General features: G+C 45.1%; 1 protein-coding gene across 6 annotated transcripts in view; it reads right to left on the reverse strand.

The window, feature by feature from the left end:
- RBM47 (RNA binding motif protein 47) overlaps positions 1-14,926 on the reverse strand; it is an 80,524-nt gene that overhangs the window by 20,301 nt on the left and 45,297 nt on the right. The window contains exon 1 of one of the 6 annotated variants that reach the window (XM_074587865.1): positions 679-1,002. The exons of the other annotated variants lie outside the window; for them this stretch is intronic. The gene's annotated coding sequence lies outside the window, so the exon portion shown is untranslated. Of the gene's footprint in view, positions 1-678; positions 1,003-14,926 lie in introns of those variants that run through there. 6 annotated transcript variants of the gene reach the window in all.

Here is a 14,926-nt window from a genome sequence, read left to right on the forward strand (position 1 = left end):
ATGTCATATACAAGCCTTAAATGTTTCACATGCTACTTTAAAAGAATGTGAATAGAATAATATCAGAACTTGATTCTCTGAAAAGGCTATCAAATATTCAGTATGCAGAACAAGTTATACAGATTCATTTGTATTAATAATAATTGCATATATATTGCTCAACCTTCCTAGCCACTGTCAATCTACAGGCCCCAAATTCTATACCTAAAGCTGACAACACACTTATTAAAGCTTGGTTTTTATGTCAATCTCTTGAAAAAACAGAGCAAAATACCAGCCAGCACAAACAGAAAATGGCAGAGACAACCCAATTGAAAACACAACATAAGGACGTTGTACATGGCTGCCTTTCACTTCATTAATTTAAGATAGTAGAAAAAATATCTCTGAGACACAATTTTATTTGTTTTCCTCTTTTTAAAATATCAAAGGTTTAGTTTTCACTGTTCTGACATTTGCTTTGCTATTTGCTACGCAAATTCTTTTAAATATTCACATGTCGAACTCGTAGTTCAAGCATAGAAGTAGTTGCTTCCTTCTCAAGCAACCCTTCAGGACCCTCTAAAGGAAGGCAAAACCCAAACCCGGCACCTTGACAATGACATACTTTCGGTCTCAACTCCCTGATAAATGAAGACCAGATAAAAGTCCCTACAGAGCAAACAAGATTTCCCTTACCTCTCTGGTCCCGCGATCGAAGTGCGACAGGTTAAGAGGACTCACGCCTTTGCCCGACCAACCTTTCTTCCTAATGGCAAGAGCCGTGTAACCTGGTTATAGAGTTTATGCATCTCTTTATTGGCCAGCGAGCGTTAGCCATTTAAATTCCTTGGGAGTCATTTGTTAAGGGCTCTTAGGCTGAGGCTAAGTGGGTGGGACGGGAGGGAGAGGGGATGTTAGAGCTGCCAGACGCAGAGAGCTCTCCAAAGCGGTTTGAAGATTAATAGAAAACCATCTGCAATGAAGGGATCGTTGGAGGGAGGGCTGGGTCCAACCTTCAGGGAAGCACAGGAAAGAGAAACCGTGACATTTTTGCAGGGAGGAGGAATTTGGAGAGAAAGATTTCATTCAAAATTCAAAACTTGGAAAAAAGGGAGTGAAACATGTACAAACAACTCTTTCCTAGCACAAGGCGTTGTGCAAATATCTTGAGTTACTCACAACAGATAAGATAAGAAAAGGGCATATTTTGCTTGACGGCATGAGGTTTTTACCAGTGAAACCTCTTTTTTTTTTTCATTATATGCACCCGGCAAAATTATTTCAGGCTGTGCTGAATCAATTTACCTTTAGTTGTACAAAATGAGAGCGAGCGAGAGGTAGGTTTACTGATCTCGGGACGGTATGAATAACTCAGCTTGTGCTGTGTACCCGGCGTGCACCGTTTCAGCGGCAAACACGGAAACTCAAACGTGTTTGCTTGAAAGAAAAAAAAAAAAGAGCCTGGTGCAGGAGTAAAAGCACAGGGGTGGTAAAACATGATTCATGACAGCAGAAATGGTCTGTACATAACAACGGAGCATTAGGCCCCGGGAGCACTTAGGCAAAGCAAACAACACACCTTCTCGAGCAGCCAAGAGGAGGAACTGCACCGAAACACTCTTTGGATGATGGATTTCCCGGTCAGCAAGCAGCGTGAACAAATGGCCGGTGGGAGAAGAGGGAGCAGGGCATGCCTTAGGGAAATAACTAATTTCTGGGAAAAGACACTGCCCGGAGAAGGTGAAAAGAAAACAGCGTATTGCAGAAGCAAAACAACTACAGCTTTCAGTCCTTTCACAGTTTTCTTTTTTTTTTTTCTACTGGCATAGCCGTTCCTTTCTTCTTTCTCGTTTTTTTCCAAAAAGTGAAGCCTGGTCCACAAGCAGCACACAGGCAGCAACTTCAGGGCACCCTAGCGTGGATGAAGTGTCATCACCTCTCCATGACAAAGTGTGCAGAGGGCTGGATTCTGCAGAGGAAGCACTGTCAGTTTGTACCAGATGGTGCTTCATAATCATTTGTTCTTGCCCTCCGAGTGGTTTAATCTGGGCATGTAGAACTTAGAGACATCCTTGTGCTGCAGAGTCAGCAGCTGGTCAATAGAGAAGAGGGGTAGGGGAGTCAACGGGTGTAGAGATAAGAGCTCTAAAATTAGAAGGCTCCAAGTTAGAGAGAGAAATGTGGAGGATGGCAGAGACAGGCAAAAGAAGCGTCTTTTTGGCGGTTTCTGAGAGCAAACAGGAAGGATAGCCGTTCTACTTATACCGCAAACCCAAAGGGTGATGGCAATCACCCTGTTCTGGCTTTTTACACTTGTTTATCCACAGTACTGTGGCCGTGGTGTGTTAGGCGCTGTACAAACACACCTGCAGCCCGGATCCTTATCCCAAAATGCTTGCAGCCCGACTACTGTACAAGTCTTTCATCTTCAGAACTCCTCTCTGCAAATGTTAACTCATGCAGAGAAGCAGGTACTGCTCTGCTGGCAAGGAAGTTGCAGCATGGAAATTAGGTGGGGTTTGCCCAAGACTATGGAAGGAATCAGTCTCAAATCCGGTAATAAAATCTAGGAGATTCTGCCAAAATCAGATCCGTGCCTCAATGCTGCTGATTTACATAGGGAAGTAAGTGTAAAGTATTTAGCTGCTATAAGCTCGCAAACCCCCCCTCCACCAGATTAATTTTTTTAAGTCAGTATCCTTCTCTTTACTTTGCATTTTTCTGTTGGAAAACAAACTAAACTTTTAACCATAAGCCTTGTAAAGCCAATCCTATCAGCTGCAATCGTGTATGCACTTGAATGCACAGGGAAGACTATTCTGGCGTAAGCGGAATGAAAAAGCACTGATGCTAGTGAGCCAATGGGCTCAACTTTTGAAGGCTCTTCAGTATACCATGTCAATTAGGCTCATGTAGGGGGGCCATTCAAACCCTTGACTTTCATTTTATACTTTCACTTTTAGCTCCAGCTTGTTATTGGTTTCCAAGCTATGCCACCGTTATCGTTTAGGGCAATGAACATCAGCACATCAAGCTGCTGCAGGGTATTCTGAGGTGTTAGCATCCCCAGTGGCAGAATTTGAAAACCCGTTATTTGTCCCGCAGGCTGTGCTTTTGTAGGGAACCTAACAAAGTTGGGCAGAATAGTGCAAGCGTGTCCCCAAGCCTTCCCTTGCAATAGGCACCTGCTTCCCGTCAGCTTCAAGCGCACCGCGTTCATAACGATTACATGACTTTTTATATGCCTCTTTATGATGACTCTGGCATCAGGAGAGGGATACACCTACGGCAGAGTGGGAAAGTGCTAAGGGCAGAGTCATCTGAGCAGCAGGGAAGACGGGTTCTGTACACGCACACACACTCCTCTCCTCATGCAGCATCCACAGCGCTGGTGGAAGGATACAAACACATCTCTCCTAACGTACAGCTTGACTGCAACAATGGAGTGTCACCATCTGTTACAATAATACCTTAAGTATTTAGTTGTTTCCTCCGTTTGATGATTGACAGCTAAGCAGGGCACAGATGCTAAGAGATGTGAAAGACGACGGCGCAGAGAAGAGTCCATCCAGACCAGTCCATGCCTGTGTTTCCTACAGACCTTCCATTTCACAGAATCACAGAATGGTTCGGGTTAGAAGGGACCTTAAAGACCATCTAGTTCCAACCCCCCTGCCCTGGGCAGGGACACCTCCCACTAGACCAGGCTGCTCAAAGCCTCATCCAGCCTGGATCCAGCCTCTTATTCTGTCCTGTAGTGGGATTACACATGTAAGGTTTTTCCTAAATAACCGTTTTCCTGAATACAGTGATAGAAAAGGCTGGACATTTGAAGAAAAAGAGTGAGATTCACTGGAACGTGCTAATACCTATTGGACGGGGACCTGCTCCCTGACACAGAATAGGCTTCCAAGGAGATGAAGTGCTTCCCCTCGGCTGGCTGTCTTCTACACACAGACACACAATCTGGCCTCTGCTGATCGGGTGCACTGGGCTCCTCCACGCGAGGACAAGCACCAATAAAGCGTTGGTTCTGCTCTCCAAGATTTTGACAAAGATCAAATCCAAATGCTTTGGGAAATCCAGAGGCTGATCACAGGCTCATCATTTTATTGGGGTGGGGTTATTCTCTGGAGGAGACTGAGTATTTTTGACGATCGTGGTAGGAAACTGGCTTTCAGGAGGTATTTCAGGTCAGCAGCTTGGCATCTTGTGACAGTGCAGACACGAGAGCAAGTGAAAGGGAGAGTAAGGACTGAGTGGTGGGTTGGCTTTTACTGTTATATTTGGTCTTCAAAAACTACTGAGAGATTGTAGCGGAATGAGAAGGGAATCTGCCAAGTAAAATATTTCACCAAAAGGACACATTAATTTAAGAGTGTCCTGCAAGGTCCCTGATCTTAATCTCAGAAAGTCTTTACAGTTTATCAGCATATTCACATATAGGCCTGTCCTCAGCCACAATACAGCCACAAAAATTAGGATCTCATAATGTAACAAACAGCCTTTTTTCCCCTTTTCTTTCTTTTCCTTCTCTTTTTAACAAAACCACTTTCTGTTTGGTGGAACAGGTTCCCACATGTTTGTAGAACCATTTTATTGCCTATTTGAATGTTTAAAGAGACAACACCACTTTATTTAAATGAATAACATGTCATTTTACACCTGTTCTTACACAACGTGAGTTAATACAGCACAATTCGTCATTTCCTGACTTTCATAAGTTATTGCAGACCAAAAACCAGAGAGATCCTTCAGAGAACATACAGTCTGTACCACAAAACTCTTGTTTCTTCACGGATGGATAGTATACAACAAACACACATATAATTATGTATCTCAAAATGGCTTTACTGTGTCGTCTCAAGAGATGTCTCAGAGGTATTCAGGCACCCAGGTAGACACTTGGAGGCAACAGCTTTCCAAGTTCTCTCACACCAAAGCCTTTTCCATGCATAACCTACTTCAGTGCTTTGATGGAGGATTTCCAATCGACGCCCTTGGAAAGGTGGACTCCCTTTCTGCTCCGCCAGCCTCAGCTGCATCTCCCATCCCAGCATGGAGAGGACAAAGTCACAGCCCTGAAGGTGGAGTCCCACCAGGGGGAAATTTGGCCAAGGACACCCTGGGCTTTCCCCTTTTGCTTTTTTTTTTGTTTTGTTTTTTTTTGTGTTTGTTTTTTTTTTATCTTAGGCTTCTCTGGTTAACGGGCAGCGAGAGTTGCCCTGATAACCTTAATGGTCACTAGACAAAGTTTTTGTTTTATTTTTAGCAAACACTTTAATTGTCATTCTGCAATGAAAGTCAGCACAGATGACCACCCTGGAGAGTAGGCTCAGTTTCCCCACGTGTAATTTTGTGCTTTCATTTAAACCTGAAAGCAGGTTTTAGGTTCCAAAATGTGAGAAGATAGATACTAAATAAACCCATGGAGTGCAACAGATTTTAATTTGCACGTAAAAAAAGGGAGGAAACCAGCAAAACCTAAGGGTTTTTTATATAGCCACAACCATTACCATTACATTTCTGTGGCATGTTTGCTTTCCATTAAAATAAATACAGGGTGGGTTCTGGATAGACATATCTACAAGGGAGGTTAATACGATGATTGCTTTCTAGTCCATGGGTAAATAAAACACTATGGGAAAAAGGTTTAGCCCTGACTAGGCTGATGCAGCTACTCAAGACCAGTGTTTCACACCACGGATTCACAGACATGTTAGGCTGGTGCTGCCAACGTAAGGTCCCACTCCATCCTTCCCACAGCCACCCTGTGCAGCCTCCTCTCGTGCTGCCACAAGCCTTTCTGTGGCTGCACCCTGCGCACACGCTACCGAACACCTGGGCTGGCAGAGGGGAAGAAGAAGGTGGGACCTGTCCATCTGCCAGCATTGCTGGCTTAAAGCACTTGTCAAATCGCCAGCGTTGAGCAAATTCATGGGAAAACAGGGGAAAGATTTCTTTTGAAGCCTGCAGAAGCTAGTTTCACAGCACAGCTCCCGCTCTGGAGAAGCTGATGAGAATTCGCAGTGGGGTAGACAAGAACTTTTCTGTAACACCAAGGAGCTCACCGACCCATCCAGAGAGATCAGAGGGTAGAATAGCAAACTGTTACTCTTTATAAGTTTGGATGCAGCCAGTGAATTTTAGTGCTGCAGGTACTGAAAGGTTGAAGGTACTGGGGGACCCACGGAGGGAGGCCCAGCGTGGTAGTGTGAGCTCCATGGGTCACTGAAAGGCACCCGGTGGCCACCGTGTGTGGCTAGCAGGGACAGGCAGCCAGCACAAGCTAACCATGTACCAAACAATTTTGATAGTTAAAAGGTTCCCAGCAAATAATATTTTTGCTGGTTCCCTCTGGGCCCTTTTTGCAAAGGAGAGAATCACAGCATTTTGTGATACATGTTCACAAGAGGGAGGATTAAGACCTCCAAACCTATATATAGGCTTCCAGAATCAAGGTATGAAACTGAGCGTGGTCAGCACACCTAACCGTCTCTTCCAGCAATTGCTCTGCCTTTTCACAGGTCACAGTAGAATATAAGAATATTAAGTGAAAGACCTTGTCCTCCAGCCAACAGGCATCATCTCTGGTTGGGGCAGAAGTTTTTCTATTTTAGTTCTTCATGTCTTATTGAGGATAAGACAGTAAGCGTCACTCGGAAACTGTTTGTAAAAAGAAGTTATCAGATAAGGGACATGACACAGTTTCCTTCAGGAAGACAAATTTATTTTTCTGCCTCCCACTAACATGAAGGAAAAATTTAGAGACTGAATGAGCTGCAGGGGAGTGTACTGTATCCATTAACCCTGGTGTCTCTTACATTATGTTTTATTACACGTTCACAACTTCCATGTCTCAGAACACTGATTTATCATCAGGATTAGAAAAAGCAGCTTCTGATGGTGTCGGCAGAGTCTGACCCACCATGCACAGAAAAGGCGTCATTACCAAAGAAGTCCCTGTTAAGCAGATGAAGCTTTATACCAGTCCTATGCTGCCAGAATACCTGGGACGGGACTTCACCTGTGAAAAGCTGCTGTGACCGAGTCACCCCTCGGTGGTGAGTGCTGCCGTGAGTCGGGAGCGGGGTCACACCTCTTGGCCCATTGCCCTGCCTCGGCTTGGCGCACTTTGTCCCCGCGGGCCAGTGCGGATTTGCCTGTGCCATCACATGCTCTCGCCTTACTTAACCTCAGCCCAGCGCCCTGGCTCCTCCTCCGCTGGGGTTTGCATCCTCTCTGCTCCCCTCCCCTGCCAACCTTCGCTACGGGCAGGAAGGATTTGGGCTGCAAACCTGCCTTTTGCCGAGTTTGCTTCTCAGCGGCCGGTGTTGTATTCTGGTACACGCTGCTCCCGAGCCACTGCAGCTTGCTCTGGTTTGGGGCCGATTTAAACTATGCTGCCAGTCTAAGATGTGCTTCTACAGCAGGGGAAACGGGATGGATTTCCCTGTTATTCCACCAGACGTTATCCACAGCACAGGCAAGCCCTAGAGCTATGTCTATACCCGGCCACTTGCACGGTGCAGAAACACAAATGTAACATAAGCCGCTCTTGGTATGAATTTTGCAACCCTGTGGTTAAATCACCCACCGTAACCAAACACGCTCAAATAGTAAAAAGGCACTTTCACCTCTACGGATGCACCTGGGCTGGGGCTCACCACCGGTGCGGGGCTCTGGGGCATCGTCCCCTTGATGGCCAGGGCTGCTCCAGGTCACCCTGTCGGGGTAGAGGCAGCCTAATTAAACTTGAAAGTGCTCAAGGGCTGTGTTAATGGGCAGCTCTCTGTAATCACAGGAAGGTGATTTTTTTTTTTACCGGACTACACTTCTGCTATAAAACACTTCTCTCTCAAAGAAAGACCTCAGAGCGCTGTTGACATAATTTACCTCTACAGATATCTGACAAGATAAACCAGGCAAAGTGTCTGTGATTTCAAGGACCATAATAGCTGAAATGTTTAGGAATGAGAAGAATGGTCTGAATGGCTGCGATTATTAAATCCATTAGTTAAATTGCTCTTTCCCTTCCTCGGGAAAGAAAATGTTTCTGCAATGACCTAGGATCCGTCACTCTTGAGCCACTCACAAAGCCTAAGCAGGAGATATATCTCATTCAGGACACACCTAAGCTCCACGCCTCCTATTTCTAGGGGAAGGTTGGTATTTTCAAGAGGACATTTCCAAACTGGCAATAACCAAATCCTTGAGTTCAGACTCAGAATCTGCATGAAAAGGTCCCGAGACATGAAGATCCTTTTACTTGGGCTACAGGAGGGGTTGGAGACACAAGAATGAGCTCTTCTGAGCGGTATCCACGCTCTCAGCTCTGCCCTATTTATCTCTCACATTTCTTCTCTTCTGCAAGGTGGATGCATGTAGACCCTGGGACCGCCCAGGGTAGGCACTATTGGCAAGACCATCTTGTTTTGGAGGGGGAAGGAGAAGAATTCAGATAAAACATCGTCTGCTGTGCTGCCTTTGGGTGCAGGGAAGAGACCTCAGCATGTTGTATTTGTTAGCAGAGATGTAACCGATGGGAACTACTGTCCTCAACTGTTGGGCATAAATAATGCTCACATGCACCTGAGACGTTATCTGTTTGCAAGGAGGCATCTGCAATTAAACAGGAAATTGCAGCTTGTCAGTGGGTTAACCAGGTGACAAATGACCGTAATCCTGCAGAAATACTCCCTTTTTTTGTAAAAAACAGTTAAAGTCGTCTCAGGAACTTTGAAAGGTTGGTGACTTTACCCTTCTCAAAAAATGCAAGGTAAACTCCTAATGGAAGCGCATTTAATTGGTGGGGATACATATAGGTTGCGTTTTAATGGTAATATCTAAATTACCAAATATCCAGAGAAAAAGCTTCTACAGTCTCCGTGCAGCTAAAATGGTTGAAATCTGACCTTTTTAGGGTTCTGTGCTGTCTCCAGAGCACCAGTGGAGGTATGCAGAGACCTACGTTTGAGGACATTGCCCTTCCTGCTGCCTTGCTGGAGATTATTCCAAAAGAAAAAGGAAGACATTTTTGTGCCGTCTGTCACAGTCTAACCCCATTTGACTCAACAGTACATATTTAGCACAGACTCTCTGAATATGAAAATGTAATATATTGCTGTCTAGTACGCAGATTAATATGGCAACAACCAGGTTGTCACCTGTCCTTCACCTGTCTTAGACTTCCACAGCACCCCTGAAGTCTGAATATTCTATCTGTATAAGGAATTATTTGCTCTGTTTATATTTAGGGGCGTATGTGAAGAGACGATTGAAATTTTGTGGCTGTACAAGTTTATCTGAAAGAAGTTAATTCACTCGTGGTGCCACATCATCATGTTTGACACGAACAATGTTACACCAGGGATTTAATTTGACTTCTCATATGATTCACGGGATGAAACTGGTGGTATGTACAAGACAGCACATCCCAGAAAATACAAATAAAGCATCAGGCAGTGAGGGTTCCCTTGTTTTGATCTTTGGCCTTTGTAAATGAATAAAATCTTTTTCTGAAGATGTGCCACACGACCAATGAAGAGTAGTAAGGTTATACTGAGGCTTTAGACTGCTTTGCTTTGGAAACTCTCAATACTTTTGGGAAAAATTATTGTCAAAAATGAAACCTAAGCATATACAAAGTGCCTTGCACATAATTTCCTAAGTACACTGATGATTCCAACAAAGCAGAAGTCATTTCCTCATGCAGTCACTGAGCTACATCATTTCAGAGAGGAAAAAAATTGACATTTTGAGTTTGTGCATTTACTCCCCAAAAGATCATTTTATACATGTGAAAAGATTTACTTCTGGTCTGTTATTGATCGCCTCAGAAGATTAAATATAACATTAAAAGAACAATCGTGGAGTACAGCGTGACGGTTGCTGTGCATGCCGTGTACACCTCGGTGGCGCAGGAGGACACTTGCAACCTGGAAGAACAGAAGCCTCGGCAATGAGTGCCCGTTTCTAGCAGAGACACTCAGTTGTACTCCGAGCCCAGTCAGCACCATGAAAGAACAACCTTCACATCTAAGGCATAAGACAGCCTCTTGCATTTAGTGACTAGGAAGACAGATTTCTCTGAAACAAAGCTTTTCCATCACCACCACCTCTATAACTGCCTACACTGTGTTTTGGGGCACCTGCCAAGAGGTAGATGCCTGCTAGTAAATGCCCAGGAGACTGAAACTGGTGCCTCACTGACCAGGCTCCCTCCGACACAGCCTGCATCCCTGCTAAATACCATAGGAAATATAACCACGATCACAATACCGCCGCAGGGCAGGGTTACTAACCTACAGATGGCTCCTCAGCTGGCCAGCTGCAGTAGGCTTGTGCCTCACTAAGCCGTCTCGTGCCTGGTGTCACCGTCGCGTTCCCAGCACCCAGCTGCCTGCTGCTCCGAGACCTCAGCCGGGGACTTGGTAGGTCACGGAGAAACAGCAGGACAGACCTTGTGCTCTTTTACTGAAACTTTCACCAGAGCCTAAACCATTACAACCCCTAACGACGACTGGAGCTGGTTAAAGGGCACTTTACGAAAGGTTCCTCCCTGGGTACACTGTGATCGTGTTTCGCCAAGAGCAACCAGCTTCTCTCCTACCTCCTCTGGCCAAAGGTCAGCACGTCAAAGCGAACAAAGTCCAGCAGTAGCTCATGGTTCAACGGCTAAAGCCACTCCAGTTTAGCCACAGGTGCTCCAGAAGCAAAGCTGCTGTGACACTCACAACTCACAGGTATAAACTACTGTAAAATTTGGAAGGGGAGGGCGTGCATTTCAGCACAGAAGACAAACAGCATTTGCTGCTGTAACTGAGCAAACAGGCAATAAATAGACTCTTTGTCTTTGCCCGGGAGTTGATTTCCCTGTTTGCACATCCTAGCACTTGCACACTCTTCCTGGTTTTGCTGAACGTGCGGTGTTCCCAATCTGGTTTCCTAAAAAACGGCCCCATGCCCCACCCCGGGTGTCCGAACCCTGCTGTGTCTGCCAGCCCCCTTCTCCCTGTCCACCACTTCTGGAGCTGCTGGCCTGGAGAGAGGTCTCAGAGCTCACGTAGCTTTAGGAAAGTCAGGGCTAACTCTCAGAGATTAAATTTGTATGTAACCAAGGCAGAGGCAGTTAGAGCCGAGTTTTCCACCCCTTCCCCACCGAGAAGCAGTGTCCAGCAGGGCTGTGTGACCTGCGGGTGAGGGCATCCATGGTCCCCAGCAGCCACCCAGCCTGCAGGAAGGGGGTGCAGAAACAAACAATGGAAGAATGCAAAGGGTGGGAGGATGGGAGAGGCTGGGGACATGGGATGGAGCTGGAATCGCTCTGCATTCCTACGGCGATACTATAGAAAACCAGACTTAATAAGTTCTGCTATTCATAGATCAGCCGGTTATAATGATGTTAGATCCTCCAGCCCTTGTCTGTCAAATTCACACTGAGATAAGTAGGAACTAGGCATGTTCAAGAGCCTTTGAAGACTGTATAAGTGCCCAGATATTGGCCTGGGGAGGTCTGACTTTAAATAACCCTTGTCTTAAAATGACAACATACAAAAAAAAAATTTCTGTCTGTCAGACACAAACTTTAATCATTATATGGCCAACTCACAGAAACCTTATAAAAAAATTATGCAAAACATACACAGTTACATTCTAACACTGAGTAAATATCAAATTTCTGAGACTATGCTACGCTTTCATTTCATTAAGCATATAACATTTTTAAATTAACCTAGTCCCTAAACCAGTCCTACTGTCATCAAAACCACTAAATTTAGGCTTCCTTACATACACTACAGATAGAAATGTAAAGTTACGGGAATGTCAGAGGAGAAGGAATGAAAACATCTAAAAGTGTGGCCTACAGCAGAGAGAGAAAAAAATGGATTTTTGGAGTTGTGGAATGGGGAGATGTGTGGAAAATCCTGGCTGCTGGTTTTACTATTTTCAGTTCATTAGTAGAAGCGTTGTCTCCAGAGAGAGCTGCTTTCCTTCCTTCTCTAGAAAGAGGACAATGCACAGAGGAACATAATGGTTTGAAGGATAAATTGTTTTTCTCTTATCTTTTTCCATCTTTCAGTTGCTCTTTATAACAGTGCTTAATTTTAAGGCAATAGTAACAAAGGAGACATATTCAGAAAGAGCTGACCTTCTAATAAAACAAGCAAGAAACACCTAGGACAGGCAGAAATCTGAAGTCTAGACAATGCCCTTTAATAAGGATGTATAAGGGAACAATCCCACTAGTTGTATGCCTGGTGGTTTGGAAACCCCTGACAGCTAACATACTGCATACTACTGTGCATTTATTTCAGCGAAGGGAAAACCCAGTTTATTTATTATCCCATTACAGGGCTTTGTTTCTGATGTTCTTACTCTCAAAAGCAGCAAAAGCACCAAAACAACCGTGTTGTTTAATACCAAACAATGCTCTTATTTCTCATCAGAACAGGGAAATCCAGCCTTGCTTAACTGCACAGACAGAAAAGACCATAACTACACATTTAGAGGGAGGGGCTTATCAAAGAAAATAGGGAACAGCATGAAAGCAGGGAAAATTTATAATAGGAGCAAAGGGAACCCATCACTACCTGTCAGGAGTTTCTCTAAGTGCCTGTCAAGCTGGGAGGACAATGTTTTACAAACCCTGGTGTCAGTTCTTAGCTCAGAAAGAGGAACCAACAGCCAGAGATGTGGTTTGGGGAAAATGAGTACATTGCAGTTAGGTGGCAGAGTGGCATGCAAGAGCTCCAGCTGATATAGCCAGGGCACAGGTTGCTCCTGGGGGTCTCACATCTCAGGTGGGTTCTCTGCCCTCCTGTCTGCTTTGGAGCATTTTTTTTCTCTTGGTTTGGCCCAGAAATCACATCCTGGACATGAAAGTTTAACTGAAACTGTGAGATCTCCATCAAAACTATGTTGTGTTTAAAAAAAACCCTCAAAAAGCCATAACATAAGCACATAACCCCCTACTTAGCACTTGTCTCTTGTGGACAAGCTGCAGACACTCCCTTCTGAAGTAGAATCACATTTATTCCTGAGAATTACATTTATTCCTACAAGGGGAAGGTGGAGGAGATTCACAGTGGAGGAAGGGCTGGACCGCTGCCTGCGCTGCACCTCCCTTCAGCCTGCGAGAGAGCAGAAGAGGGCACATGTATCCTTTCCATTGCCCCAGCTGGTAACACCCTCTGCCCACTTTGATGCCTGGAGCAGCTCAGGGCAGTCCCATGCGCTCTGCACCATGTGACAGCGCAGTTCCCCAGGTCATCCTCTGTCCTGGTCTGCTGAGCATCCGCACCGCATCAATGCTTGCTTTTGGGTCCTCTTTTGGACAGAACCAAACAGCTATTCCTGAACAAAGCCCAGATGTGGCTCCAGGCATAGACAAAATGGACTAGCCCGTGCCAGGTGTGGTGGCCTGGGATGATGCAGCGCAGCCTTCCAAGAGGATCCCTGCACCCACAGGTGTCCCTGTGTGACTCCACGCTTCAGCCAAACGCACGCCCTCAGTTTCATCACACCCCTCTGCTACACTTCAGGAGCTCACAGCTAACAAAAATCATATGAGAAATCATAATCATGCCTTTGGACTAGGAGGGTCATCACAGGTGCTAAAGAAGACCTGGGACACATGTTGTGTGGATGAGCCAACCTGCTCCAGAGGCGTTAGCAGAGAATCGCAACTTCTGATATAAATAATAAAATTATATTAATTTAAATGAACAAATTGTCTGCTACCTACTTTTTGTTTTGTTTTGTTTTCCCCTAAGCACCACAGCATAGTTAGTAAATGTAAGTGAAAACTGCTGGTTACAGAAATTACTCTGAACAAAACCAATGTCCAGTAGGCTAAATAAACTTGGAAACCTGAGGCGCAAGCTGCAAATATTTGGTGTCATACCACCAAAAGACTTCGTGTGATTCTACTGAAACCTGCCAGGAAAAAAATAACCTGGGCTCAGGTGAGACAAAACTTCTTTTCCTTCTGGTTCCTTGTAAGTGGAGCAGTTATATGAAACGGAGGCCTACAGCTAAAAGGTTATTTCGTTTATAAATGTGAAGAAACTCGCATCTAGCATTGGAGCATTTTGAGGGAGGTGTAAATATTAATATACACATCCCCACGCCTGCCCACCTCACACAGCCATTTGCAGTGCAAGTGGTCAAAAAAACCCACTCTAAACAAATGTAAATGGCACCTTCCCCTGGGAAGAGACAGGCAAGCAGAGGAGACAGAGACACCTCACGGCAGCGTCAATTCTCCCAACACCACAAATGAAATACTGTGCTTTTACACCCGTCTCATACAGAGAGCATCCCGCTGCTAGCAGGTGAACAGGAAAGTCTTATTTCACAATCAGATTTCAACAAGGGGGTCATGCCTTGGAGATGAGAAACTGCACAAAAGAAACAGGCTATTTTTAAAAGTCAAGCCAAATGCTTGGAGAAAAACCTTCTAAAAAGCAGCCGCCAGCACAGCTGTGTTTATGGGTCTATTCAACCGGCGAGTAGCTGGCTCATAGATTTTGAGTGCAAGTAATGATTTAACATCATGACCCAAGCAAGAAACTGGAACACCCTGAGAAACGATTTTGGCAAGGCTATATTTAATGAGTCAGAGTGTCCTGTTAACTGATGGCGCGTTTTTACATGGTGGGAGATATTTTAATTGCCATATAATGATCCAAGAACCTGCAGAGGGTTGAATGCTTCCCCCTTCAGTACCAGCCCGGTCAATACCAGTCATGTTTTTGCGCGATGCCCCCATCAGCAAGGCAAAATTGCCATCTCTCCACTGGACCTATCTGGTGCTGGACCTGGGTAGGGAGCCACCATGAACGTGCTGGGAATGTGAGCCAACCTGCAGCTCTCCTGCCCTTTGCTGGGCATTTGCCTTGATTTTCGGCCCAGGGAAGGGGTCACATCTTCCCAGTATTTG

Source organism: Larus michahellis, chromosome 5 (assembly GCF_964199755.1).
Source record: "Larus michahellis chromosome 5, bLarMic1.1, whole genome shotgun sequence".
Lineage (NCBI taxonomy): Eukaryota > Metazoa > Chordata > Aves > Charadriiformes > Laridae > Larus > Larus michahellis.